The sequence below is a fragment of the Perca fluviatilis genome, chromosome 3 (assembly GCF_010015445.1).
Source record: "Perca fluviatilis chromosome 3, GENO_Pfluv_1.0, whole genome shotgun sequence".
NCBI classification, from domain to species: domain Eukaryota; kingdom Metazoa; phylum Chordata; class Actinopteri; order Perciformes; family Percidae; genus Perca; species Perca fluviatilis.
The window spans coordinates 46,360,557-46,377,060 of record NC_053114.1 but is presented as its reverse complement, the minus strand read 5'-3'; the positions used below and the strand labels follow the sequence as shown (position 1 = coordinate 46,377,060).

At 40.8% G+C, this 16,504-nt stretch overlaps 1 pseudogene; it reads right to left on the bottom strand.

Moving 5' to 3' along the window:
• Positions 1-8,307, bottom strand: part of LOC120556542 — a 44,531-nt pseudogene extending 36,224 nt beyond the window's left edge.
• Positions 8,308-16,504: the final 8,197 nt, after the last annotated feature.

The following is a 16,504-nucleotide window of genomic DNA, read 5'->3' as shown; positions in this document are numbered from 1 at the left end:
GGTTCCTTTCAGCGGATCTACTCCGAGTTCCTCACGGATGACTGAGCTTCTCACCCTATCTCTAAAGGAGACGCCAGCCACTCTTGTGAGGAAACATATTTTGGCCTCTTGTACCCTGGATCAGGTTCTTTCAGTTATGACCCAGCCTTCATGACCATAGGTGAGGGTAGACCGGTAGATCGAGAGCATTGCCTTAAAACTCAGATCTCTTTTCGTCACAATGGTGAGGTAAAGCGATTCTCCAGCTAATCTCCCATTGTCCCCTCACTGGGGAACTCGACCCTGAGGTACTTGAACTCCTTCACTTGGGTTAAAGACTACCCAAAGTAGTCAATCCATCGGTGTCCTGCTGAGAACCATGGCCTCAGATTTAGAGGTGCTAATTCTCATCTTGAGCATTGAGAACTTTTGAACAGATAAAAAAAAAATTCTGAATAATCACGAGTTAATTTTGGACAATCATGAGATTAAGCACACTTAGATATTTTAATCCAGTTTTATAACGCCACAAGATTTAGCTTCTTCATGTGTACATTGCGAAGTAATAATAAATGTAGTGAAAAGGCTCCAAGTGAAATAGTTGGCAACCGTGAACTTTCAGCCTAGTAGAGTTATTTAGTTTTACTAGCCTGAACCTTCTCACATTGTTGTCTTTTGCTTAGATAGAAGTGGAGAAGGCCGATGACTGTTTACGACAGTGAGAACAACGTAGGTTTCTGTCTCCTGAGATAAACTGTTGTTTAGGCTAATGAAAAGAACAGGAGTAGAGGGGAAGGTGATCAACTTTGGCCATGCTAGAAGATACATTTAGAGGGGTGGCTTAACACAGGTTTTCACTATATGATGTGTGGATGTTTAGACTTTAGGTTAGAAGACCCTTTCAGATGTGCCGTGGTACTTGTTAAACTGTTTTCAAATGCATTTGCAAATGTAAATAAATACTCAAAAACCAAACTTTGGTTTAATTCTCAAACAGTCGTTATTCGTTTTCATTTTGATCATTGATATTACTAAACGCTGCTGCTTCAAGGAAAACTTCCGCCACAGACCCAGCCAGGTGTGAACGGTGTAGGTGACCATGATGGCGATGATCGGGACGAGAGGGCTGATGGTCGCAGTGAAGTTCTGGATCAGAGCAGCTTTATCCAACATCCTCCTCTCTAACGTCGTGATGTCTGACACACATAGACACACACACACACACGTAATGTAATGCTTATCAAAATAAACGATGGATGTTTTGAGAGAACCAAGGGGATGTAATCACTATGTCTGTAGTAACGTTATCTGAGCATATAGCTATGTTAGCAATGTTACCGTTCTCTTAATACACCCATGCTAGCTACCACTGATGTTAGCTTATAGCCGATAGCCCCGTCAGTTTCGGACACGCTAATGACGTTACATCCATGTTATAGGCTTTACAGCATCCATACATCTATACATTCCTCGGATGTATCATAAGATAATACCATGCCTGTATTAATAGAACACATGATGAATTACAGCCATTATCTATATCCATTTTTACAGGTACAGGACCTCAGGAGAACCGTCATATGAGCGGGCGCAGTGCAGGGCAACATAGGCAGACGCAGTCCAGCCTGTCTGCTCACGTTCGTCATGCACGTTCATCATGCCTAGTTTAATAACTCTGGATTCGGCTTCTAGTGAATGTTAAAAATGTTAAAAATGTTTAAAACGTGACGTTTTAAACAAGGACCTTTTAAGTGGCTGGTAAGTTGATGTACCCCAAAAACCAAAAAAAATTATCCAGAGGGGGACAGTTTCACCGTTAACCGCTAAGCCCGTGGTTGCTTTAAGACATGGTGCTCTTCCTGGGGACTTGGTCTCAAGGGGGGCTTTTGGTCTGTCATCTCCCCAAGGTGACAAAATGCAATGCATTGTGGGGGAAAGGAGAATCATTGCAAACCGCTGTAAAATAGTACCTACTTTTTCGTATTATATTCCGTTTTGTGATACCCAACAACATCAAATACAATGGATAACAGTTTAAATGTTTTTTACCAACAAGCAAATTCGTTAGAAAATTAACCCTGCAACACGGCATTTAAAGCAACTCGGTGATCGGCATATTCTGGTTCACTGTCAGCCAGTTCAACCACAGAAACAGAGGAAATGATTACTAAAGGATGTTTCTGGTTTATGAAGTTCATAAAGATCTACAACAGATTTCACTTGCCATCACTGTCACTGTGTATTCATTTCAATATATTTTATATTGTTAACTATTGTTTTATAGTGCTTTTTTCATCATTGTCTCAGCAGACTTGAGTTCTCCACCCCAAACAATCAGTAAAGTCTGCAATGTGGCATCTCCATGGTAATAAAGGGCTGGTTAGAGCCGAAGAGAGAAGTTGTAACTGGGGATCTTCTTACCTGTGGCTTTCCTGTAGAAGGACTCCTCCCACACATACATCTTGATGAGTTTGATGCAGCTGAGGACCTCGTTGATGGAGCGGACTTGGCTGTCTGTGATCTCCCCAGCCTTTTTCTGGAACCGGTTAATGAGCCTGGCAGACACAAACTGACACACAGAAACCATGGTCACACTCTCAGGCTCCATCTGCAATACTACGTTTGGAGACAAAAATGATCTTTGTCCACCAGGGTTCAATGCTAAGCTTAGTTCTGTTCCTCAACACATAGCACACACACAGACAGACAGACACACACACACAGACAGACACACAGACACACACACACACTCACACACACACACACACACACACACACACAGACAGACACACAGACACACACACACACACACTCAGACACACACACACACACACACACAGACAAACACACACAGAAACACACACACACAGACACAGACACAGGTCCCTAGACATGAAAAAATCACGGAGGTGCTCATCCACCATAGTGCCACGAATTACGTAATGGTCAAATAAAATATGGCCGATGATGATGAATATCCAACTTCTTTGTTTCTGAATGTATATACACATGTAATGTAATATATGTGTGCTGTGTGTCTGATATTTTGCCGCTGTAACAATGTAATTTCCCATTTTTGGTATCAATAAAAATCTATCTATCTTTCTATCTATCTATCTATCTATCTATCTATCTAATACCGCCATTTAGATATATTATGGTATGTGGAATTCATTAAAATAAGGTCATGGTCAAGGTCATTTTCCAATTCTGAAGACCTTGGCCATAACTTGGCCATTATTAGGAATAAAAACCAGATGCAATAATTCTAAGTCTACTAAATCTGACATTTAACATTCATTGCTAATATTGTTTTTAACAATAAGGATCATCTTGTCATTGAATTGAATCTTGTCATTTTTCAATAACTCGATTAAGATTCTTTACAGTTACTTTTTATTGTATTTTTTTCCACAATGATTTTTTTAAATTATAACAAGACATGAAGAGAAGAAACGTAACTATTATAAACCTCCCCTTTGAACTTTTATTTTAGTTGGGTTTTAGTACAATGATATAAAATAAAACAATTGGGTGCAAATAAAACCATTAGCAATAGAAGTGATACAAATTACATCATACCAAATTAAAATTAATTATAAAAGTGCACCATATAGTCTGATTTCTCTCAAAGTGTACTGTATGTGTGCATGTATGTTAGTGCAATGGGTTTTTACAGGATGATTTTTAAATTTTTCCATGGCAGAATATGGTGAATGAAACCCCAGCAGCACGACAGCCACATCGGCGATTGTCACACTTGCCTGCACACTTACATACTGTGAGCAGACTTGGTGGTAAGACCTTCAGACATTTTGATGGCAGGAGTGTGCCAAAGTGCTCCTTCCATCCATGTTCCATTGGCTCTAGTCTTGCTTTGGGGTCCTTGGTTGTTGGAAGAAAGTGACATGCCGTATGAACCAGAAAAGCTCCTTGTTGGATGTGGCCTTTGATCCCACTACTTGTGGGATAGAGCCCATCAATTCCAACACATCCACTGGGGTAGATTTCTACCCTGAAGTCATCAAATGTCTTAGCTGTTGTAGTTGACCTGGCCCCAGCCCAGACACGCACCAAGTACTTCTCAGCCAACGCTGCATCTTGCTCTGTCAAGGTGTCTGTCTCTCCAAAGTTGGCTAAGTATTGGACTGGGTCAGAAGCCATAGCAGCATGTTTAGTCCCCACCTTGCTCATACAGTCATTTCCAGTCAGGATATGTGCTTTAATCATTGTCTTTGACAGTGACGCTCCAAGACGAGAGACTGCTTGATGGAGTGGAAGCATTCACCGCCTCTCACCAGTGCCATACTGCTGCCAGATCTCCTTCATCCCGAGTTCTTGGAAGTATGGGCTATAGTGGAGAAGCAATACAAAGATGTCTGTGTCATTGGAGACTATGACAACTCTCTTGCACCGCTTCACATGAACAGCCCTCTCAACATGCACCAGCCTCCTCAATCCAGTTCAAGAGGTCTGGGATTTCTTTGCCACCAGCTGGCTTTGCTGGTAGCATCTCATCATCAATGACAACAGAGCTGACAATGACAGTAGCATTGCCACTGGTTCGATTGCACACCATATCCCGAGCTAACAATTGGAGATTCCGCTTGTTCTCCTCAGACGCCCAGTACTTGTCAAGTTGCTGAGAGATGGGTGTGTGTCTGTTCATGCCAATGATGTCAATGCCTGTAGTTGAGTCTGTACGCCGCATGCGCTCCCCTTCTTTCAGGGACATCTTGATGTAGGAATTTAAATTTTGTACAAGATGGATGAACTCCAGCTCTTGGCAGAGGGATGATGTTGAGCTGATGATGGCATGGATGACAACACCTAGTAGGGAATTGTGCTAGAGGCATCTGTTGCATCTTCGACATGAAGTCTACCACAACATGAGTGGCATAAGTAGACTCAGGACTCCATTGGGTGAGATCAAGTCGAGGCTCAATCTCACTGACTGAAGTTTTGACTTGTTGACATGAAGGAAGGTCACCATCAAACAGGGGAGATGCTGAAAGCACATCATGAGAAAGTATCTGCCTGACACTCATGCCCCGTTCCTTAGCAATGTCCATACTTCTATGTGCCTCGGCCATGTCTTTGGATGAGACTAACTTCTGCTCCTTCATACTGATTGTTGGTGTCTTCTGTGGTTGTTCGTTGAAATGAGGTAGTTTTCTCTTTGATACAGTTGTGCTAATTTTCTTGGTCTTCTCAACTAACCTCTCCTGCCTGTATGAGCAGTAGACATGCTTCCCATTTTGGAGACAGTTGAGCAAGTGAGGAGCGACACCTCGGTCAACAGCCTGCTTGGTGAGCAGATTGTGCAGTGGAACAGGCACACTGACTGTCACTGAGTATGGATTCTGCTGCTTTAGCACAAAGTCCAGCAGCTTTGAAACATTCTGGTTGAATGTAAGGTAACAAGTGGTGCTCAGTTCATGCTGGAGACGGCATTCTGTCTGTTTCAAAGTGTGGTTGTTATTGAGAAAGTTGAGGATATCAGTTATCCCAATCGCATGGAATGGTCTGCTCGGCCTTCATGTCACCTCCCACAGCACAGAACCAGCCAGGGTGAGTCCCGCACAACCCACTGGCCTAAAGAGAATCGCCGGTAGAGCTCAGGATGTGTTAACTCTAGCACCTTGATTTGTTCAAGATACCATGAGCCATGACGAAGTTAGTTTATGCAGTCACATTCTGCAAAAATTGGCCTAGAATCCTCTATAGTAGCCACATGTAGGTTCCAGTTTCCTTCTCTTTCGGAGACTACAGCAAACTCCAAAGAATTGGCACAGCTCTGACTTCGCTTCACACTCCTTCTCAAACTCCAGAAAGACCTGATTCAACTTCTGCACTCTGCAGTCAAGGCATCACACTGCTCTGGCCAATGTTGATTTGCAGCCAGTGTAGTGTGCAGTGCCTCTACCTGTGCTAGCACTGGATATTCTACACAGTATAAGGGCAGACTGTAAATTTGAGTTAGTTCACATGTACATGTCTTTTGAGATTCTTGAAAATAGGAAAATGACTGTGACAGTTTCATCATGACCTTTCAAGGTCAAAATCACCCAATATGGTCATATCAATGGCAGAAATGAATTCCACATACCATAATTAGTCAAAGTAGAGGTATTACATATCTGTATAAACATTCAGAAACAAAAAAAGATAGATTTTCATCATAGCCGATGCTGGCCATATTTGATTTGACCATTGCGCAATTTGTGACACTATGGCGGACGAGCATTTCGGTGATTTTTCATGTCTAGGGACCCACTAACTTAGTGCAAGTGAGAAATTCCCCCAACACAAAATTGCAAACGGGTCTACTGGCCAGGTCCAGGATTAATTGTCTGACGTTGCTCTGCTGTTGAAAATCATGGGTGTAATTTTTGTTGTTGTTTTGTTGTTCTGTACAAAATCTGCAGAAAATTCTGCACCCCACTGATTAATTGTATCTTCGATTTTAAAAGCCACCTGCCACAGTTAACTTCAGGCCCTGTGAAGAAACAAAATGAAACAAACGGAGCTAATAAAATCTCTCAGACTGTTGTCTCTCTGTAGAAGAGTCAGAAGTATGTCCACAAACCTGGAAGACGATGAAGACGAGAAAGATGAAGATGCAAGCAGATGAGATGTAGATGAGAGCAGTGTAGTCGAGGATGTGGCAGGAGTAGGCGGCGCACATTATCAACAGGAGGGGGGAGGGCAGCAAAGGCGGGCACAAATAGACGGCTTCAAACAGCTTGTACCTGTCGCTGGTCAAGACATTCACCATCTGGCAGACAGACAGACAGACAGACAGACACACAGACACACAGACACACAGACACACAGAAACACAGACACACAGAAAGACAGAGAGACAGACACGCAAACAGACAAACAGACACAGAAAGTTAGAGACAAACAGACAGACACACAGACACACAGAAACACAGACACACAGAAAGACAGAGACAGACGCACAGACAGACAGTTTCATTTTGTCGCCCCGAGACATTTTGAGATTAATTTTGTTTTCCAGTTTTTGCCCCATCAGTAGTTTGTTCCAGCATCATTCTGACCTATATTTAGGTTTGTAGTGGCGGTGCCCTCTAGTGGCCGTAGTAGTTCTGACCTATATTTAGGTCAGTAGTGGTGGAGCCCTCTAGTGGTCGTAGCAGTTCTGACCTATATTTAGGTTAGTCGTGGTGGAGCCCTCTAGTGGTCGTAGTAGTTCTGACCTATATTTAGGTCTGTAGTGGTGGAGCCCTCTAGTGGTCGTAGTAGTTCTGACCTATATTTAGGTCAGTAGTGGTGGAGCCCTCTAGTGGCCGTAGTAGTTGTGGTGGAGCCCTCTAGTGGTCGTAGTAGTTCTGACCTATATTTAGGTCAGTAGTGGTGGAGCCCTCTAGTGGCCGTAGTAGTTGTGGTGGAGCCCTCTAGTGGTCGTAGTAGTTCTGACCTATATTTAGGTTAGTAGTGGTGGAGTCCTCTAGTGGTCGTAGTAGTTCTGACCTATATTTAGGTTAGTAGTGGTGGAGCCCTCTAGTGGCCGTAGTAGTTCTGACCTATATTTAGGTTAGTCGTGGTGGAGCCCTCTAGTGGTTGTAGTAGTTCTGACCTATATTTAGGTCTGTAGTGGTGGAGCCCTCTAGTGGTCGTAGTAGTTCTGACCTATATTTAGGTTTTTAGTGACCGCGCCCTCTAGTGGCTGAAGTAGTTCTGACGGGAGCAAAGCAGGAAGTCAGGTGAGGAAGTATAAGAGCGACAAATGTCCTGGCAAGGAGGCAGGTTGTGGGGGGTCAAACAAACACTGGACTCTCACCCAGTAGACGGGGGTTCATGTCCCGTTTTAAAAGAAAAGGAAACAGAGTTTTTATTACTTTAGGGAACAAACAGAGTTACGTCACATTCCGCGTCACGTGGTAACCTTCAGGAAGTGAAGTCATGTCTGATTTGAACCCAAACCTCCATCTTTTTATCAACTTAACTCAGTACTTTTGGTGTCTAAACCTGACCAGACTGGGACTGTTTCACAAGATTAACCACGTGATTAAAACCGCAACCAGTACCTTCTCTGGTTTAGATATGAGGACATATTTCCTGCAGCAACTTATGAAGCGCTCCTGTGGGTCGGATTAGAAGGGGGGGAACAAACCACTCATATCATTGGAGGACGTGGAGGGGGGGTTGTCCTACCTGTCCCACAGAGAGTTTGCTGTGCGTCCTCAGAGTGATGATCTTGTGGAAGCCCAGCATGCAGAAACCTGTTTTCATCCTGATTCCTGTCCGTATGCCTATGGCCCAAAACAAATTCATAGAGCTGATCCTTAAGAGGTCCATAAAGGCCAGACCCAAACACAGACCCAGGCCCCCCCAAACTGAGAATGACTCCGGTTTGAGGATGTAGTGGAGGATCTCACAGACCAGGACTCCCTGAGAGGACACACAGACACATTACTGTTGATGTGTTAAAATATTTATTATAAATCACATCACAAGCAATCTGATATACAGCCATGATATAATAAACACATACAACGGCTGCAATGTCTAATTTCTTTGCATATTAAATATCACTACATGTCTGAGAAAACCATAGAGGGTACTACTGTTGTCTCTCTTCATACTACTCTCTAATGTTGTCTCTACATACTACTCTCTACTGTTGTCTCTCTACATACTACTCTCTACTGCTGTCTCTCTGCTGTTGTCTCTCTACATATTAGGCTCTACTGTTGTCTCTCTACATACTACTCTCTACTGTTGTCTCTCTACTGTTGTCTCTCTACATACTACTCTCTACTGTAGTCTCTGTTCATACTACTCTCTACTGTTGTCTCTCTTCATACTACTCACTACTGTTGTCTCTCTTCAGACTACGTCATCTTACACTGCCGTGGTTGAGCTGCTGATCTGTTGGATGCTATAGGAGACTTTTTCTCTCAGTAATTAACCGCAAAGGCAGCTGACCCAGCTTCACAATGTGACAAGTTTGGACTGAGATTTTGTTGTGAATTCAAAACCCAAAAATACTCCAAATCTAAAAAGTGTATCATATATTCAGTATGAGCTTCATAAAGGTAGAATTCCTGGTGGGTGTGCCTAATAAAGTGACCACTCATTAGGACACATTAAAATTAAAAAAGGAAAAACACTTTTCCTTGTTTTGATAGGATTTTAAAAAGGTGATGTAATGTAAGATGACTCACTGAACCGCAGAACAGCGCCACCATGAAGACGACGGAGATGGCAATGACCAGCAGCAGCCGGTTTCTCTGGAAACGAAGCAACACTCGAATCAGAGACGCTTTCTGCAGGCTGACCGCACAAACGTCCTGTTCTCACAGCTTCTGCAACCTGCACAAAGAAACACATAGAAACACAAGTAGACACAGAAAAACAGACACAGAGAAACACACAGAAACACAGAAACACAGAGACACAAGTAAACACATAGAGACACACAGAGACGCACGGAGACATATGGAGAAACACACAAAAACAAAGACACACACCACGGATGGGTTACTGAACCAGCCTACTGGGGCCCTGACTCACAAAATGTTGCCGAAAAAAACACAGGTCCATCACAACTGTGTCCACGTTCAAAAGCAAACTCAAAACCTTTGATTTTGTGAACCATTGGTTTAATTACAGTGTGTATTTTTGTGTGTGTGTATTTGTGTGTGTGTGTGTGTGTGTGTGTGTGTGTGTGTGTGTGTGTGTGTGTGTGTGTGTGAGACAGGCAAAATGATTAAGAGACTGTTGGAGAATCCTTGAGTTTACTTGGGTGTCTTTATCTCTGTAGACAGAGTATGAAATGATATATGTGTAATAATCCCTCCATGATCAACACACAGAAACACGTTTGCTATAAAGAACACTTGCCACATGTTATGTATGAATAAAGTTTTTTGAAGATGATTTGCAACTGATGCAATTTATTACCTTATTTTCAAACTTCACGTTTCCCGATTTCAACTTATGTCCTAAAAAGGAAACTTTGTCAACATCTGTTTAATCTAAAAAGATACATTTCTGTTTGTTCATCTCACATCATTTTTATTGCTGCAATATGGGATTGTCAAGCAGACAAACTGACCAACACATATCTTATAAAAGATCACTACTTGGCGTCTGTGTACTTGGCGTCTGTGTATTGATACTAATATGATCCTGTGTTTGGTTCTGGATTCATTGTTTTTTTTTGTGTTTGGCAATTGTCACAGAAAATATCCCGATACTAGCTATTCTGATTTTTCCCCCACCCATATTCATTACCACAGAGTCTAAAGATATACCAGATCTGGTTCACTACCACAGACTCTAAAGATAAACCAGATCTGGTTCACTACCACAGACTCTAACGATAAACCAGATCTGGTTCACTACCACAGACTCTAACGATAAACCAGATCTGGTTCACTACCACAGACTCTAAAGATTAAACCAGATCAGGTTCACTACCACAGACTCTAAAGATAAACCAGATCAGGTTCACTACCACAGACTTTAAAGGGGTGATAGAATGATTATAGATGGTATTTCACACTGTTCCTTAAGGTCTCCTAATGGGGTATGTAACATTGATTGGGCTGAAAATGGCCTGGTTGATATTTTATGGGCCCTTATGCATCCCTGTGTTTTGGTCCTATTTCTAACAAGCGCTTTTCTTACAAATATGGTATGCTCATGAACATTTAGATGAGCTGCGCGCTGATTGGTTGAGCGAATCCCCATAGACACACATTGGAGACGAGACAGTAGGTCTCATATTTCAGACACTGATGTTTCATTACCAAATTCACTTCTGAGACTTTTTTATGCGAGAAATCAACTATATAAAGCTCAAATATGGGCTGTTTTAGGGAGAATTGATGGCTAATTGCAAATTTGGTAAGACGTGTTGGACTTTAGGAGCTCCACACAGTCTGACGAGAAAGCAGCAGCCTGCTGGGCTCCATACCCAGGGCAAAGTCACCCTTTGTGGATACTGAGTATATGATACTAGAGTATGGTAAACATCAGTTGATGAGTTGATCAGTCTTCTAGAGTACAGTAGACATTAGTTAATCAGTTGATCAGAGTCTTCTAGAGTACGGTAGACGTTAGTTGATCAGTCTTCTAGAGTATGGTAGACATTAGTTAATCAGTTAATCAGTCTTCTAGAGTACAGTAGACATCAGTTGATCAGTTGATCAGTCTTCTAGAGTACGGTAGACATTAGTTAATCAGTTGATCAGACTCTTCTAGAGTATGGTAAACATCAGTTGATCAGTTGATCAGTCTTCTAGAGTACAGTAGACATTAGTTAATCAGTTGATCAGTCTTCTAGAGTACGGTAGACATTAGTTAATCAGTTGATCAGAGTCTTCTAGAGTATGGTAAACATCAGTTGATCAGTTGATCAGTCTTCTAGAGTACAGTAGACATTAGTTAATCAGTTGATCAGTCTTCTAGAGTACGGTAGACATTAGTTGATCAGTTAATCAGAGTCTCCTACAGTACGGTAGACATCAGTTAATCAGAGTCTTCTAGAGTACGGTAGACATTAGTTAATCAAAGTCTTCTAGAGTACCGTAGACATTAGTGGATCAGTTGATCAGAGTCTTCTAGGGTACGGTAGACATTAGTTGATCAGTTGATCAGTCTTCTAGAGTACGGTGGAAATTAGTTGATCAAAGTCTTCTAGAGTACGGTAGACATTAGCTGATCAGTTGATCAGAGTCTTCTAGAGTACGGTAGACATCAGTTGATCAATTGATCAGTCTTCTAGAGTACGGTAGACGTTAGTTGATCAGAGTCTTCTAGAGTACGGTAGACATTAGTTGATCAATTGATCAGTCTTCTAGAGTACGGTAGACATTAGTTGATCAGTTGATCAGAGTCTTCCTGAGTACGGTAGACATTAGATAATCAGTTAATCAGAGTCTTCTAGAGTATGGTAGACATTAGTTAATCTGAGTCTTCTAGAGTACGGTAGACATTAGTTGATCATTTGATCAGTCTTCTAGAGTAACGGTAGAATTAGATGATCAATTGATCAGTCTTTGAGTAATGGTAGACATTAGTTGATCAGTTGATCAGAGTTTTAGAGTATGGTAGACATTAGTTGATCATTTGATCAGTCTTCTAGAGTACGGTAGACATTAGTTCATCAGTCTTCTAGAGTATGGTAGACATTAGTTGATCAGTTGATCAGAGTCTTCCAGAGTACGGTAGACATTAGATAATCAGTTAATCAGAGTCTTCTAGAGTATGGTAGACATTAGTTAATCAGAGTTTCTAGAGTACGGTAGACATTAGTTGATCATTTGATCAGTCTTCTAGAGTACGGTAGACATTAGTTGATCATTTGATCAGTCTTCTATAACGTAGACATTAGTGGATCAGTTGATCAGAGTCTTCTAGAGTATGGTAGACATTAGTTGATCAGTTGATCAGAGTCTTCTAGAGTACGGTAGACATTAGTTGATCAGTTGATCAGAGTCTTCTAGAGTATGGTAGACATTAGTTGATCAGTTGATCAGAGTCTTCTAGAGTACGGTAGACATTAGTTGATCAGTTGATCTGGCTTTTAGAGCAGGTACATAGTTCATCAGTCTTCTAGAGTGTGGTAGACATTAGTTAATCAGTTAATCGGAGTCTTCTAGGGGTATGGAGCATCAGTTGATCAGTCTTCTAGAGTACAGTCGACATTAGTTAATCAGTTGTTCAGTCTTCTAGAGTACAGTAGACATTAGTTAATCAGTTGATCAGTCTTCTAGAGTATGGTAGAGATTAGTTAATCAGAGTCTTCTAGAGTACGGTAGACATCAGTTGATCAGTCTTCTAGAGAACAGTCGACATTAGTTAATCAGTTGTTCAGTCTTCTAGGTACAGTAGACATTAGTTAATCGGTTGATCAGTCTTCTAGAATATGGTAGACATTAGTTGATCAGAGTCTTCTAGAGTACGTTAGACGCGTAGTTGATCAGTCTTCTAGAGTATGGTAGACATTAGTTAATCAGTTAATCAGTCTTCTAGAGTACGGTAGACATCAGTTGATCAGTTGATCAGTCTTCTAGAGTGCCACAGTTAGTTAATCAGTTTTTCAGTCTTCTAGAGTACAGTAGACAGTTAATCATTTGATCAGTCTTCTAGAGTACGGTAGACATTAGTTAATCAGTTGATCAGAGTCTTCTAGAGTATGGTAAACATCAGTTGATCAGTTGATCAGTCTTCTAGAGTACAGTAGACATTAGTTAATCAGTTGATCAGTCTTCTAGAGTACGGTAGACATTAGTTGATCAGAGTCTTCTAGAGTACGGTAGACGTTAGTTGATCAGTCTTCTAGAGTATGGTAGACATTAGTTAATCAGTTAATCAGAGTCTTCTACAGTACGGTAGACATCAGTTAATCAGAGTCTTCTAGAGTACGGTAGACATTAGTTGATCATTTGATCAGTCTTCTAGAGTACGGTAGACATTAGTTAATCAGAGTCTTCTGGAGTACGGTAGACATTAGTTAATCAGTTAATCAGTCTTCTAGAGTACAGTAGACAGTTGATCATTTCATCAGTCTTCTAGAGTACGGTAGACATTAGTGGATCAGTTGATCAGAGTCTTCTAGAGTACGGTAGACATTAGTTGATCAGTTGATCAGTCTTCTTAGTGTACGAGAATTAGTTGATCATTTTATCAGTCTTCTAGAGTACCGTAGACATTAGTGGATCAGTTGATCAGAGTCTTCTAGAGTATGGTAGACATTAGTTGATCAGTTGATCAGAGTCTTCTAGAGTATGGTAGACATTAGTTGATCAGTTGATCAGAGTCTTCTAGAGTACGGTAGACATTAGTTGATCAGTTGATCAGAGTCTTCTAGAGTACGGTAGACATTAGTTGATCAGTTGATCAGTCTTCTAGAGTACGGTAGACATTAGTTCATCAGTCTTCTAGAGTATGGTAGCCATTAGTTCATCAGTTAATCAGAGTCTTCTAGAGTATGGTAGACATTAGTTAATCAGAGTCTTCTAGAGTACGGTAGACATTAGTTGATCAGTTAATCAGTCTTCTAGAGTACAGTAGACATTAGTTAATCAGTTGATCAGTCTTCTAGAGTACGGTAGACATTAGTTAATCAGTTGATCAGAGTCTTCTAGAGTATGGTAAACATCATTTGATGAGTTGGTCAGTCTTCTAGAGTACGGTAGACATTAGTTAATCAGAGTCTTCTGGAGTACGGTAGACATTAGTTAATCAGTTAATCAGTCTTCTAGAGTACGGTAGACATCAGTTGATCATTTCATCAGTCTTCTAGAGTACGGTAGACATTAGTGGATCAGTTGATCAGAGTCTTCTAGAGTACGGTAGACATTAGTTGATCAGTTGATCAGTCTTCTAGAGTACGGTAGACATTAGTTGATCATTTTATCAGTCTTCTAGAGTACCGTAGACATTAGTGGATCAGTTGATCAGAGTCTTCTAGAGTATGGTAGACATTAGTTGATCAGTTGATCAGAGTCTTCTAGAGTATGGTAGACATTAGTTGATCAGTTGATCAGAGTCTTCTAGAGTACGGTAGACATTAGTTGATCAGTTGATCAGTCTTCTAGAGTACGGTAGACGTTAGTTGATCAGTCTTCTAGAGTATGGTAGACATTAGTTAATCAGTTAATCAGAGTCTTCTACAGTACGGTAGACATCAGTTAATCAGAGTCTTCTAGAGTACGGTAGACATTAGTTGATCATTTGATCAGTCTTCTAGAGTACGGTAGAAATTAGTTAATCAGAGTCTTCTGGAGTACGGACATTAGTTAATCAGAGTCTTCTAGAGTACAGTAGACAGTTGATCATTTCATCAGTCTTCTAGAGTATGGTAGACATTAGTTGATCAGTTGATCAGTCTTCTAGAGTACCGTAGACATTAGTGGATCAGTTGATCAGAGTCTTCTAGAGTATGGTAGACATTAGTTCATCAGTCTTCTAGAGTATGGTAGCCATTAGTTCATCAGTTAATCAGAGTCTTCTAGAGTATGGTAGACATTAGATAATCAGAGTCTTCTAGAGTACGGTAGACATTAGTTGATCAGTTAATCAGTCTTCTAGAGTACAGTAGACATTAGTTAATCAGTTGATCAGTCTTCTAGAGTACGGTAGACATTAGTTAATCAGTTGATCAGAGTCTTCTAGAGTATGGTAAACATCATTTGATGAGTTGGTCAGTCTTCTAGAGTACGGTAGACATTAGTTAATCAGTTGATCAGTCTTCTAGAGTACGGTAGACATTAGTTGATCAGTTGATCAGAGTCTTCCTGAGTACGGTAGACATTAGATAATCAGTTAATCAGAGTCTTCTAGAGTATGGTAGACATTAGTTAATCAGAGTCTTCTAGAGTACGGTAGACATTAGTTGATCATTTGATCAGTCTTCTAGAGTACGGTAGACATTAGATGATCAATTGATCAGTCTTCTAGAGTACGGTAGACATTAGTTGATCAGTTGATCAGAGTCTTCTAGAGTATGGTAGACATTAGTTGATCATTTGATCAGTCTTCTAGAGTACGGTAGACATTAGTTCATCAGTCTTCTAGAGTATGGTAGACATTAGTTGATCAGTTGATCAGAGTCTTCCAGAGTACGGTAGACATTAGATAATCAGTTAATCAGAGTCTTCTAGAGTATGGTAGACATTAGTTAATCAGAGTCTTCTAGAGTACGGTAGACATTAGTTGATCATTGATCACCTAAGTATGGTAGACATTAGTTGATCATTTGATAGTCTCTAGAGTACCTAACATAGTGGATCAGTTGATCATCTAGATTGGTAGACATTAGTTGATCAGTTGATCAAGTCTCTAAGTATGGTAACATAGTTGATAGTGATCAGAGTCTTAGAGTATGGTAGACATTAGTTGATCAGTTGATCAGAGTCTTCTAGAGTACGGTAGACATTAGTTGATCAGTTGATCAGTCTTCTAGAGTACGGTAGACATTAGTTCATCAGTCTTCTAGAGTATGGTAGACATTAGTTAATCAGTTAATCAGAGTCTTCTAGAGTACGGTAGACATTAGTTGATCATTTGATCAGTCTTCTAGAGTACCGTAGACATTAGTGGATCAGTTGATCAGAGTCTTCTAGAGTATGGTAGACATTAGTTGATCAGTTGATCAGAGTCTTCTAGAGTACGGTAGACATTAGTTGATCAGTTGATCAGAGTCTTCTAGAGTATGGTAGACATTAGTTGATCAGTTGATCAGAGTCTTCTAGAGTACGGTAGACATTAGTTGATCAGTTGATCAGTCTTCTAGAGTACGGTAGACATTAGTTCATCAGTCTTCTAGAGTATGGTAGACATTAGTTAATCAGTTAATCAGAGTCTTCTAGAGTACGGTAGACATCAGTTGATCAGTCTTCTAGAGTACAGTCGACATTAGTTAATCAGTTGTTCAGTCTTCTAGAGTACAGTAGACATTAGTTAATCAGTTGATCAGTCTTCTAGAGTATGGTAGAGATTAGTTAATCAGAGTCTTCTAGAGTACGGTAGACATCAGTTG